Source organism: Ambystoma mexicanum, chromosome 1q (assembly GCF_040938575.1).
Source record: "Ambystoma mexicanum isolate Mex_15411 chromosome 1q, UKY_AmexF1_1, whole genome shotgun sequence".
NCBI classification, from domain to species: domain Eukaryota; kingdom Metazoa; phylum Chordata; class Amphibia; order Caudata; family Ambystomatidae; genus Ambystoma; species Ambystoma mexicanum.
The window spans coordinates 1,290,914,857-1,290,929,416 of record NC_090922.1 but is presented as its reverse complement, the minus strand read 5'-3'; the positions used below and the strand labels follow the sequence as shown (position 1 = coordinate 1,290,929,416).

Below are 14,560 nucleotides of genomic sequence, written 5' to 3'. Positions count from 1 at the left end.
GGCACCAACGAAAAAGTGTCCCACAGTTGCGAATGGGAATTTATTGCTTTTGTGACGCTGTTTGAATAGTACTCGAGGAGGTTTTTGATAAAATGTGATGCAAATTGTACATTTTAAAGAATATTTATTGAGCAACACTGATCAAATCCATTAGTCGCATAGTGAACTAACTAAAACTAGCCCACATTAGCCAAAAAATGCCCCACTTTGGCCCATCAAACTGTCCCACACAAGCTTTTTGCGTTATTGGTTCAGCCATGGGCCTATTGCCCTATAAGCCAGTCCATGCCATGTGAGCCACTAATGTCTAGTTTACTTACAAAAACCTAAATTGCATAAAAAAGGTCCGAATTGTATAATAAAGCACATCCTGAATGGTAAACTATAAGCCCCAGAATGCAAGATAATGCCAACCTGAAAAATCTAGTTAACCTCACTTCCTTCAGAGATTTAAGATGTATTAAAATAAGTTTTGTAATAAACAAAGATAGATATGCAGATTCTTTGTCACAAACTTCCAGCTCGTTGTTATTCATGATGTTGAAAACATTTGATAAGGGACTTAAAACAACGGTTTGTTTTTGCATGTCAGAACAGTAGACATCACAGAGAAACAAATCTTTAAATGGGCGCTTTGTGTTGCTCACTTTAACTATCACACGTTTGAAAGGTAAATAGTGCTTTGCAAGCTCTTTTGAACCCCACACCCACACCTCATTTGGTAACTGCGGCACCAACTACTGTTATAGTGCAGGGATTTGCACACAGCCTTGACTGTTAGCACACCTTAGTAGTCCAGGATAGGAGTCTTCATACATCTTACAACACACCCGCTTCCTGGTAAGTGGCACCAAGGTTGCATATGGATTCACTACAGAAAAAGCATTGTTTTTACTGGTCAGGACGGAGGTCGCCTAACAGATGACTCTTGGAACTTTTATTGGGAGTATCATGATTGCTGAAGGGTAGGTATGGGGTGCATAAGTAGAGTAGTAGGGAGTTCCCAATACTGTAGAAGTAGGGGCTGCTGCATTGCAAGACTGAGGTTTGTACATGTGTCCCCCGATTATTGGAATGGGGGGTTGCCGCAGGGCAAGAGAGGGGTGTATTGCTAGAGCTACTGGGCCATGCACAGAGTTCTACTAATTGCAAATCCTGAATGACGGGAAAAAAGCTTTTGCTATTCCTAGAGGTACCTTCCCACAACTCTGCTGATGCACTGTACTGCTGTCACATAGCATCTCCTACTATGTACTTGTGGTACTGGGCCATGGAAAGTTCTATCATTGTCCGTCAATCCCCGCCATCAAGTCCCTTTTGCGATTCCAGAACCCTCATTCACACACAGTATGCTAAAGCACATCCATTCTACTCTCCAGAACCACATCTTCTTATGCCAGTGCTTGGATAACACAGGCAAGCTCTGCCAATGCATGTCACTTCTGACCACAGTAGCATCTTTTCTAGTCCAGTACTGAGACCAACCCAAAGCTCTGCCTTTGCAACTTAATCCTGTCCTGTAGCACACCCTGCTATTCCTGTTCAGCCGCCCACATATGCCGCTACCAATGGAATTCAATTCTGAACTACTGCTTAGCTGTGACAGACAGACACAGCGTCTGTGACTTTGGAATCTGGCAGTGCTTGAATGACCGACCTGAGCTGAGTCTATATTTGGGTCGGGACGGGATAAAGAAAAAGCGTCAAAGACGTGTTTCTTGATCCTTTCAATTAAATGTATGCACTGTAAAAGTGAACGGACTAATATGGCGTACCAATGATTTATTCCATCTCTGTAAATCAGCAAGTTGTGTGACCCATTTTTCTCTGTTTCTTGGGGTGTCACACTTGCTAACAAAAGCTAAACAGTCTTTTTGAGTGCAGACTACACTCAAAAAGCCTCTTCAGCTGTGCAGAGATGATTCCAGGGAAAGAGTCCTTTACAGAGGATGCATCAGTCCTCTGAGCTGTCTTACAGGCATTGCTTTAAGCAATATTAAGGTGCGCTCATCTGTTTGCAAATGTGAGAGAACTTTTCTTCGGTAGAACACTTGACCACTCCAATTGTAATCGCACTGGTAGAAGTACATTATTGTAATCGGGCAAGAAAACGACTCATTTGCCTCTAGTCATCTATTGCCAGAATATGATAGCAAATGTGATTTGCCATTTTCCTCTCTTCAACTACCTAGAGTTCTGCACTGAAGCTGCCTCATCAGGTTCTTTGCTACGATCAAAGGAATTCAATCAAGCCAAGGTAAGACATAAATACAGATGCTGATACTGACCTGAAGAGAACTCGTCTTTGGTTAGGTAGTCAAAATACAGAACCACAGGGAGTTCGATTCATAAGTAAAATATGTTTCAACGATTTTTGAGTTTATATGTACAGGACCTGTGAAGTGTGCAACCTGTTTAAGTGCTATGTGGGTTTTGTTTAAGTACCCAGTTAAAGTGTGGCCTGGCACAAACAAGTAAACTACAGTCATTAAGCTCTTTCTGAAAACAAGAGATAGTTCATCTTTTATGTGTGGGGGCCACTGATGCTGGTACATCAGTCAGGTAAAAACATTGTAATTGTCACTGCAGCATCTGGCCTATCAAAGGCTTACTTCTTATTTTACTTTTACCAGACTCAAAAGTAGCTAGCCAGCACCACCACAAGTGTGACAGGGTCAAATCGCATTCTTAATTTACTGTAGACAAAATGAATACAGTTGATCAGCTATTAATAAAGTCATTTGTGGGCTTAACCGCTCAGGAGAAACAGGAAGTGAAACGATTGGAATCCGATCAGCCTGAAATAAATATTAAACAAGCTGCAAAACATTGGGGTAAACGGCATACATGCAAGTTTGCAGAAACCTGGTATGAGAAAAAGGACTGGCTTACATGTAGCACTTCTAAAAATTCATTATTCTGCTTTCCCTGCTCGCTATTCGGCGGCGAGGCTGCCAGGACAAAAAGGAGGAGTTACTGAGTTAAAACATCTGTGAGAAAATAAAAAAAAACACGTTCTTTGCAAATCCCACATGGATAACTCGTTAAAGTTGGGCATGTTTGGACATGTAAATATAGCAGGCCAGTAAGACAAAGGTTATCGTGTAAGCATAAGGAAGCATAACGAGGAAGTGCACAAAAACAGATACATTTTATCAAAATTAACATACTGTATACTGTTTTGTGGTGTCTTTGAATTGACATTGCGAGGCCACATTGAAACAGAGGGTTCATTGAATCCAGGAGTATTTAGAGGATATGGTTTCAAGCCTAGACAGTTCAATAGACGTTCATTTGAAAATGGTAACTGTATTTAAAGGACCTCCAAAACTATCCAGAATGGGCTTCTCGATTGCATGATGGATGTCAAAAGAGAATGCATCATGCGGCAGACACACCACACTAAATTTGTGGCTATCCAAGCTGATGACACAACTGATGTGCCTAATGACACTCAATCTGTGTTAGTGTTTCGGTATCTTGATGAGAATTATAAGGTAGTTGAACGGTTTTATTGTTTTCTTCATTTAACAGATTCCACGGCTGATTCCATTTCTACAGCTTTACTTCATGAAGTAAACCTACTTCCAGACCCTCAAAACAGACAAAAACTAATTGCACAAAGCTACGATGGTGCCAGTGTTATACGTGGGTCCGCTGGTGGGGTCCAAAATAAAAGTTGGGGATATGTACACAAATGCACATTGTCTATTGTTACGCACACCAATTGAACCGTGTCATGGAGCACGCATGATCACACATTATGCAAATCAAAATTTGGTTTGCCGAATTGTCTGCAATATCAAGCTTTTTTGTGTCATGTTCCCCAAAAGGACTGTAGTTGTCCAAGAAATTGTTGGTAGAAGACTTCCTGGAGGTGGGGGGGGGGGGGTCCAATTATATAAAACTTTAATTTATGGACAGTTGGGTTCGTTTACCAATACAGGGAGGATATTTTTGAATGCCTTCATACAATTGAAGCCTGGGAGAACACTGGCACAGTCACGATGGGCGAGTCCCAAGGGTGTCTCTGATTCCTGGAAGATGGGCATTTTTTTTCTTTCCCTTTCTATTCCACAATATTATGCCCCACAACCAACTACAGAAAAGAGACATTGACACATTGTATGTAGAAAAAGCCACAAAAGACGGTCAGCAGCAACAAAAGGGTAAGACAGGCCACTGACAATATAGATGCTAAACTGCCACATGACTCTGCAAATCACAGAACAAAGCTACAGCACTTGAACCAAGTGGCAAAGGAAGTGTGTGAACTTCTAATTCTCACTGCAGCAGAGCGCTTTTCGTTTACTGAAGATCTAGTAAGAAGCACATTATTGCAGAGTGACCAGTTTCAAAGATACGATGTATCTTTTCCTGTTGAAGTACAAAGTTAACTGTCCAAGCAAACCCCTTGTTGAATAAAGACAAACTGCACACTGAATTATCCTTAATCTATGAAAGACCTGAATTCCAATGTGCTAACAGTGCCATTGCTTTATTTAGGCTATTTATTGATAACAATCTTGAGAAAATATTTTCAGAGACTATCATTTTGTTGAGGATTCTTATGACCACACCAATGACCACAGCAGAATCCGAGCAATGCTTTTCAACCCTAAAACGGATTCCAACATTCCAAGAAATACAATGACCGAAGACAGACTTAATGCACTGGCTATGTTATCTATTGAAAAGCAGCTTATCAATGAAATTCCAGAATTCAATGAGCAAGTTATTGAGACGTTTGCACGTATTAAAGATAGGTGGGCAACATTTCTCTACAAGAAGTGAGCAAGAGTGACTCCTAACCGACAGTGCATGTTCAATTGTATTGAAGACTTGTAAGATGGCCCATAGGTTCTTCATTATGCCGAAAGCATTTATACATGTAAAATCTTGATTTGGCTTTTTACAGAGCAAATCCCTTAGGAAAACGCTTCCCTATTTATTTTGTTCTTAATTTGGCTGACATACATTAACTGCATTTAATGTTTACTTGCTGTTGTATTGAGGGTACCACTTAAGAGGGCCACAGGAACATGTTAGTTAGGAACTTAGGGAAACTTTTGTATTGTTCTCTCTTTTTAATATGGGTGTGTGTGTGTGTTATGCTTATACATACATGATGCATCTGTATATCAAAATTAAAAGGTTGAATTGTTTTCCATAGCTAAACATTTATGACTAAATAATACAATGTTTTTTCATGAGATAATTGTGCCAGTGCTGACGTTCAATGTTAGCTTCCAGAGCATGCATGTTCAGTATTTGTTCAGGCATACAATGACCTCAGGATTTATTCGCATCAGTTGACACAGAAAAGAGCCAGACCTAGTTTACAGGTAAGAAAAACAATTTGGATGTGGTTCTTTGTATGACAAAGGCATGTTTGTGATTGCTTGTGGCATTTTAAAAAAGAAAGAGTACTGGAATACTTAATTCTTCTTAAGAACTGCCTGTGAAACCAATACATTTTTAGTCTTTTTGTTTCAAAACGGTACTGTAAAATGCATACTTTTAACCCTTTTTTTTCAACATTTTCTTGTGGGGAGAACCCCCCCTAAAGGTTCACAAGCTGCCGCTGGTAAGTATCTGCGCCATTTAAACAGCCAGCAGTGTTCCAATCAGGGACCACTGCTGGTTTCAGTCATGCCTCACACCCAGACTTTCAGGCACCACAGATGTGGAGTGGAACCAGGCAGTCCCACCCCCTTCCGGAGCCACACACAAAGGCATCACTAGCACACAAACGCTGGGGCTTTCACGGGTAACTGTATCAACTTATATGGGATTTCCTGACCTGGCAAGGCAGGATGAAGGCAAACCAATATGGCCAAAGAAGAAGCAGAAATCTCATGGTGTGGCCATTTTAGGGCACTGGCCACATTTAGTACGCGAATGTGCTCACTGGAACACAAATGGTAAAAATATAGTTACTGCTACCAGCTTGTCTTTAGGCACATAAAAGTAACCAAACATCCCAAGTGTAAAAGGCTAGGATGATCTAAAAATATCCCCTGTGCGCTGCATTGTTAGACACTGTGTGCAATGTTAAAAAGTTACAAAAGTGTCAAAGTAAAAAGAGAAACAGTTTCCCAGTAGTGATAGTCTGGAGGATTGATCAGTTACCTCATAACAAAATGAGGAAAAGGCCAGGGGAGCGAAGGTGAGGGCAACGACAGGTTGCAAAACAAAAGGTTTGGGGGTCCATAGAACTATGGAGGAAAAGTTGCCAAAATATAAATCTTTCCTACCAAGTGCCAAATGAGAAGCCAAAAGTAACTTCATTGGAGGGACGTAGGTAAAGCGCAAATGTTCATCTTAAATGGCATCTTGGCACTGGAAGAAACTATGGGTAAGTTAATAGTTCTGAGTGCAGTCCATATTTAAAGGACACAACTATCAGTTTTTCATTCTTACAGAACACTTTGTAGTCCTCAATTAAGCAAATCTTAAGGAATTTCATAGCAGTCACTGAAAAAGATCTACCACCCCACAACATACAGCAATATTTAGGCGATATGACCTGGCTGCAATGAAGAAATCTCAAAAGAGAAACTTTTCCTGCAAGAATGTCTGACCTGTTTGACTTGCATACGACTTTGTTGACTAAACAACGTCTCTTGAACTTTGTTTCCTTTATTGGAGCCAGTGAAGGATTTAAGGAATGCTAAGATGTGTTCCAGAATGCAAAAGTTCTATATGAATCATGCTGATGCTTGTCAGATAATCTGCAATGTGTGCAAACTGGATGTTGAGAAGCCCGAATAGTTTAAACTACACAAGTTTAAATGGCTTGAGATGAAAGTGTTTATCAATTGCACTTTCTGCAAGAAATAAAGTTCAGGAATCTGTTCCAAGTGCCAAGATGAACAAGAGAAGCAGGAGATCCTGCTCACCTGCAGATCAAGGGTTAAACCTGCTTTCACCAACGCCGAAATGATGTGCCTGCAAAACTGTAGATGGACACTCAGCCAAAAGTAATATGCTGTTTTTACAGAAAATGACTAGTGGAAGTTCAGCTTTAGCTTACCACAAAGAAAGATCTTTGTCACTGCGGAGTTGCTGAAGCTGCCAAGTGTGGCCTCCAGACTGTCAGAGAACAATCAGCTCTCATGAGCTAACAAGTGCAAGGTGAGACAAAATTAATGAATTGTATCTGCAAAGGGCCTCATGTGAAGATTGAAAAGTCAGTGGCTAAGGGAGGATCCGTGGGGTACAACACAGTTAATTGGTATGCAGAATGTTCAGGGCCAAATACCATAGCTGTAGGGCTTCCATGTAAATATGCAGTGAAACCAAACCACTTTATAAGGCTCTAGGGATCTGTGCACTGTGGCTCTCTGGATGTGTTGTACTACCACTCCCTTGATCCTATAGCATTGACTTTGCTGAATAGGTCTGATGGGAGTTGCAGTTCACAACATCTGTAGAGTCAAAAGCTGCAGACCCTTGATAGGCATCCCATAGCTGTGGCATGGTTTGTCGAGATATGGATGAACTTGCTGCCTAGAGATGATCAAGATGCCAGCAGCGCTAAAATGAATATATTTTAGCTCCAACAAGGAGATGCGCTCTCTACGGATCCACTGGCTGCTCACTGTAAGGTCGCCCATGTGGGACACCCAACGCTACAACCAGGCATCTGTGACCATCTTTGCTTGTGAGAATAGTTGACAAAGGTGCCCTCTAGGGGGGCTTGCATGTGGCACTGCCAACTCATATCCTAAACCAATGACACAGATAAAATGTACCATGTTTCCACCAAATTAGTACCGCTGACTGAGCAGCAACCATTTGAGGAATTGTATATTCAGCATGCCCTCTGGCACCAAGAAAATGTAAAAGGCCCTAAGATCCAGAAATAAGAGTAAATCCAATGCCAGAACACAGAGCAGTCTTTGAAAGACAAGGATTTCAACCGTTAGATGGAAGTCTCTTAGCCTTTCTTCAAGAGGGAAAGCCTTCAGTATCAGCGTATCCAACAACGCTCCAATTGTGAACTCTAATCTCTTAAACCAGTTACTGCAGAATCCTAGTCCTTGGAGTAATTTTCAAATCTTCCAAAGTAATTGGTTCTTCTAAAGGACACATTCCTAATGCATTCGTTCACCTTAAAAATGGATCTCCAACCACTAACCAGCTCAATGATAGCAGGCAACGCGCTGCAAGGGGACCTATCATTCAAGCAAAAAACATTGCAAACAAAACCCAAAGAAGGCATCTTCCCTAACCTTTCTAAACAAGAACGTTTTGTAAAAGTATACAGGAATAAAAATATTGCCACATGACAAATGGTCAACAATGCAAACCATGCTAGAGAAGAGAAGTCTCTGCTTTGCCCCTTGTGGAGTACCCCTGATGCTCTCAAAGGGCTCCTTCTTGGACGGCTCAAAGGACATTTGAATGCAAATGACAATCCAGCAAGACATCTATGGTTTCAAAATGGCCCTTTAATTTTTCCTGCAAAACGCATAAATGGTATCATTAACATATACCTCAGATCTATCAACAAAGAAGCAGAGTGCTAAGCAGTGATCAAGTTAATCGACAGTTCCATGGGGTGAAAGAAGCACTGGCAGGTTAATTTTGCAAGTCAAATGAAATTTCTAAACTACAGTGGAAATAAAAAAATATTAAACAACCTTATCCTTTGAGAACAAAAGGAAAAGCAGGTCCATGCTAAGCTTGCAATTCACTTAAACAGCGAACATAGTTAATTGCAATAAGAAATAACATATGAAATCATTTTCACAGATAAGAACAAGAATGCACAGGGTCAAAGTGAGCCGCCATTAAAAAGGCAAAGACTAAATTTAAAGCTCATGTGGAGACAAAGTGCTTTGGAGGAAAAGAATCAAATAAAGTCTTCAAGAACTGCATATTAGTAGGCAAATATGCTTAGAGACCAAAAGAACTGCCAAAAAACCCTTAAAGGTACCAAGATGCAGACCACTTCTGCCAGAAGATGGCAGGAAGTCCTAAACATCAACCATAGAGCACTTCCTAGTACTAGAGAAACAGCTTTTGTGGACGGATGCCTAGCACACAACTTGACATCCAAAACATCACCAGAGGTGCTCCAACCCCGATAGTACACACTCTCAAGAAACAAGACTAGCACAAAGGTTCAGGCTGAGACGGTTCTGATGAAGAATTTGTTTTCCTACCCACCCACAGATGGGGACAGAAAGTCCTTCCTCTCTGGTAGTCTCCACAAAGGGGCTACCCCAAAATCCACATGTAAGCATAGCAATTATTTCTCACAGTCTGGGCCACAGGATCATAGTTGTCTTGAAAAAGCACACACAATGAAGGATCAGAGGTGTCAATGGAACTGGCAGAAATGTATACACCAGGTCAAACAGCCAGTTCATGATCAGGGCATCAACCAAAGCTCCCTCTAAAGGAAACTCCCAGAATGAGAGCAAAGGAAAAAAACAGATAGACCTGAGGCTACTAGACAGGTGAGCATCCCACATGAAGAGGGACAAATCTGTGGCCAGCGTCAACTGGGGCTTTAATGTCCAGAAATGATCAACCAATAAAAGATTAGTCAGGTAGCATTATCACAAAAGGTCTTGATGGGCCTTTACCAAGAAAAAGACTTGGGGCCTGATTCACAGAAGTGTGTTATTATGGTGCAATCCCATCGGAAAACGCTCTGTGAATCAAGCCTTATGTTTAAATCTCAACAGCACTAATACCACAGTCCTCACAGTGCCTACAGCAGAGACGAAGCCACAGGTTCAGCTCTGGCAGTAGTAATATACACAAGGACATGAAGTCGTATGCCTGTTTGGGAAAGTTTCCTGGAGTCCTCTGATGAAGGGATTGAATGAGACCATCCTTTGTATGCATAGAGGACTTCCACCAGGTTAGTCCAAGATCTCTATATGATAAATGTGGCAGAACAGTCTGTCGTCACTCTCAGCAAGGGAGATGACTGGAGGAAGGAGCAAACAATTACTGATCAGCAAAGAAAACAAAGTTTATTAATTACATTGTGTGAACTAAATACAACTTATTATAAATCCAGGCCAAAAAAAACTACTTTACAAATAATAGAATACAAGTATTATAAAAAACATGTAAGGCTCTACATAAAACCCAATACATGTTAAAAGACATTAGGACAGAGAAAGGACATGTTAGTACATTTTCTGCTACTGTACAAGGCTTTAAACAGGTAAGCATCACAAAGCACCGAATACTTTAAAAGTTACGAAACACATTGACGATTTACAGGTAGATAAACGTTCAAGTGCTTTGACCAAGTTTTAAAAGCTTAGAAAGGTATGTTCAGAGAAACTGTTGGGAGGGAGGGACGTTCGTCTGAGGCCCCCCCCCAGTGCTTTCAAACGAGGAGGGGTTATGGGTGTGTGAAGTAGGGGCTCTGGGAGGTTACAGGGGGAAAGGGGTGTTACTAGGGCTATTATGTCAGAAGGGGGTGTGTTAGGCAGAATCATGTGCAGTGCCCTTAGGGACCACTACACACAATTAAGACTACAGGTGGCAATACAAGTTTTACCTTTGGTACAAGCCTGTACTACTAGGTTATAGTGGTAGCATTAACGGAGCAGACAGGCTTATCTCAAGAGTATATGAGCAGTAGCAGAGATTACACAAAGGGACCACAATTACTGTGACTCAAGCAAACACTGACTCAAGATTTCAGGCAAAAAATATAAGTACATTTATTTTTGAACCATTTGTTATTAACACGACACTTCTATTAATTTAAAAACCATACTTAAAATATACTACAACTAACCAATTCACTTTGTACAGTATTATTCGAGGTAAGTACCCTGTGTTTGAATGGACCGGTATTATGAAACAGAACATGTTACCGTGAATACAATTGCGATCACTTTTTGACAGTTCGTTCTACTAGATAAACGCGTATCCGCGGCAAGAAATGCTACCGGGGTAAAAACACACTTAGCACCCGAGATACCCAGAGAGAGTTGGGGGCAAAAATCACAGGCAATATGTTGGTTAGGCAGACAGAATCGAAGAACACACAGATAGGAATTCAAGAGTCAAGGGGCCGGAGCCAATGGCAAGTGACACCGGGTGCCTGTTGTCGAGGATCACACAGTCGGACAGTTCGAGATTCAACGTTGCCAAGAATACTTTGATATTGTCAATGTTCGGAAGCAAAAGTTATAAGAAGGAGGGAAAAGTAAGGACAAGCCTTAAAGTAGAGAAATTGGGATTTCACCCAAAATTCCTCAAACAGGACACAGTACCTTTCTCAAAGAACGAAGCTGGTGCCACGGCAGTTGTTCCTGTTGGTTTCCCACAAATCCACGCTTTCCTGCAGCTTCAGCACGAAGGAGGACGATGAGGGGGTCCGCACCACACAGGGATGAGGCCGGCAGCAGCGACAATGAATAAAAGGAAAGCTCCTTAAAGACAGGAGAGGTTCTTCAGGTGGCTATCCGACCACTACAGCAGTGTGCAGCGATTTCGACCACGAAGGCGACCTCTGGCTGAAGATGATGAGCTGGTTATCCCTACAAGGCTCAAGGGAAGAAGACTCCAGACTGGATCTCCTCTTAGTCGTTGAAGGGTAGATAGCTCAGGACTGCAGCAGGGCTTCACTGGTACGGGGTAGTTGCAGCAGTCGACCTCTCCTCCACCTCGTCGGTTCCTTGTAGTTCCAGTGGCGACTCTCTGACTTCCAGCCCAAGAGACCTGCCTTGAATGAGCAAAACCCCATTCACACAGCCTGGCTGTCAATCACCCAGCAGGGGGAGTTGTCCAGCCCGGACAACCACCTTGTCCAATCATGTCAAAGTGTGACTTGGGTTTCCTAGGATACCCTGTGCAGGGGGGGTGACTACACCCCTCCCTCACATTCAGCTGACCTAGACACCCAGGCACCTTGAGGAGGGCTTCTAGGTAGAAGCCCGCCAAAAGACAGTGAACAAACAAGGAAAACCTGGTTTGCCCCGCAAAGTAAAACACAAGAAGGAGTTTAACAAAAATAAATGGTGACTAAACTGCACCAGAGCCAAATGAAAAAGGATTTGGTCAAGCGGGTTTAAGTTCTGAGGCTAACTCAATAGCCTACAATATTACCACGGTTATAGAAGATAACCGCGGTAGAAATTTAGGGTAGATACCACTGCCACCAGCCATGTCTAAATGTTAAAAGAGCGAAACAATGCTCTAGGAGGTACAGATAAAGAGTTTAACCCTTCCAGCACTCCATGTAAGATGGTGTGTTCTGGATCTGTGGTTAAATCTGACTAAGTAAAGTTAATGGTAACTTTACCCTTTTCTGGTGGACTGTAGTCACCTCAGAAATGGAGTTGGTGGGAAGTCTTAACGACAACCCTGTGCCACTGCACAGAAGGTGCTGTGTGACACACACAAAGAAGGGGGCAACTGAAGTGGTGTACTCCAGAGCCCACAATCACAAAAACAGGTCAACACACATAGCAAACTACAAGTAAGAGTGGGGGAAAAGCTCACACTCTTACCAAGGGGAAAGAAACAACTCCAGAGATCCAGCAAAGCTGCTGAGTGACTCACTAGGTAAGGGAAATTAACCATGAAATGAGATTTCTCCCTAACAGGGTGTCCGTTATTACTCTGGTATACATGGGGAACCAAACGTCATCTTGAATAATTGCATCCATGTTGGAATCAAGGTCCAGTTCTTTGTTAATGCCAGGGTTCAGGCCGATGTCGTGCACAGAAATAAAGTGCATGCATGCAGGAATAGGTTGTTGATCGAGCACCAGAGAGGAAGGCCAGAGCTGCTAAGATTCATAGACCCTCCATTGTCTCATATTGCTAACATTTCGAAGCCCAGAAGGAATGCGCGCTGCAAGGCCACGAGGGGGTTGAGAGCTCTCAGTAAAAAGCGATCGCATGAGTAGGAGGGCAAGAGCCTCTGATCTGCCCTGTCCCAACTAAGTAATAGTGCCCGAGCACAACCATGCCAAGATCCCCTGCATTCCAAGGTGCCAGCTAGGCCCCAGACCACCAACCATAAAACTATTGGACCCCCAAATCAATCAAGATGGATCAGAAGGCAGGGATTAGTTGCCTTCGCCATAGGTCAAGTGATTTGTGCTGCGAGGTGCCGCGAAGAATAAAACACAGCCAAAAACGAGGTGTGAAGCTTTGGGAAGGGCGCCAACATCTCTGCAATCGAGCTGTAGTTAGTTAGAAGCGATGGCCTCAGGGTCTCTTAGCCCATGTCTGCAGTACCAGGTGCACATTGGGTTAGAGATAAGGAACGCATTGTTTTTCTTTTCTTAACGAGCAATTAACGCACGGACAGACAGTGCTGGGACCAATGGCCTGGAATCCCATATGAAGCAGGTAGCCCATGTATAGGGTCGCACCAACCAGCCATTTGGATATGTACTCTGTAATTTCGTCACTGATGTGCCTTTAAAGTGTTGCTTGTACTCATTTTGGCAAAACCTTCTGTGGCAGCATAGCTTCTTGATGGCGCATTTCTATTTGTGTGGAATTCAAATTTTGTTCTCCTTGCAAGAGGTGTTTCTTTCATAGTGGGTTGTATTTGTTCTGGTGTGTGCGTTGAGGGGTTTCTCTACAAAAACAATAGTACAAAGTCAACAGATAGCTCTCGGCCATAATGACAGTGTAAGTCTTACTTCAAAGGCACTTCAGGGAAAGAAGAAAATTGAGTCTTGTTGACCCCACCAGAAAGGATCCATGCCCAGGTTTGACAGCCAAAGGAGCAGTAAAGGATGTCTGCAGAGTGGACCACCAGCCTACAGAAGAAAACTGTTGCAGTCGGCAGAGCCTGAAAGAAGGCTGAACATGTAGCCACCAGGCCCTGAAGATGGAGGACCAGACGAAGGATGAGTGTCGGAAGACCCTGACAAGGCTATGCAGTCTGAAGCATTCTGTGAAGCCCAGAAATTGTGGATGTAGGTGTAACTTTCAGTGTCAGGATTGAGAAAGTCTAGGCAACGATCCATGGCTCGCCTGTGAACAGAGTTTCAGAAAGGTGGCGGATCAGAACAAAAGGATCCAAGACAATGAAGGACTCCACCTTCAGTCAACCAATGAAGAAGAGGGCAAGGCTGCATTTGACCCTTTAAGGCTGGTCACAAGCGGTTCTGTTCGAGACACAGGCCTCAGCCCAGACAATTCCATAACAAGGAGCAGCATCAGGAGTGTGAGGGAAGATGCGATGTAATTGACCAAGAGGTTTTGTGGAGTAGCAGAAGGCCATACAGCTCAAACCAGGCAGCCTGGGCTCCCACCTCTGGTCCAGTAAATACCACACAGATGAGGGGGATTCAGTAGAGCATCAAGGGATGCAGGCAGGTATATTGCAGAACAGGTTGCACGACAGAGGACTGGGGCGATCTTGGATAGAATCCCCAGGGACAGAGCTAGAGAGCTTCTCACACACAGGAAGGAGATTGGGCCTGTCGATCAATGTAAAGCTGTACAACTTTCAAAGTTTTTTCTGCCATCCAATCAGGTTTGGTAGCTCAAACTTTATTCACTCAGGCACACAAACAGGTGTGGTTTTCGGTTTTCAAGAGAATTCAAT

General features: G+C 42.8%; 1 protein-coding gene across 2 annotated transcripts in view; it reads right to left on the bottom strand.

The window, feature by feature from the left end:
- Positions 1-14,560, bottom strand: part of USP24 (ubiquitin specific peptidase 24) — a 2,799,104-nt gene that overhangs the window by 2,009,788 nt on the left and 774,756 nt on the right. The gene's annotated exons all lie outside the window — the stretch shown is intronic.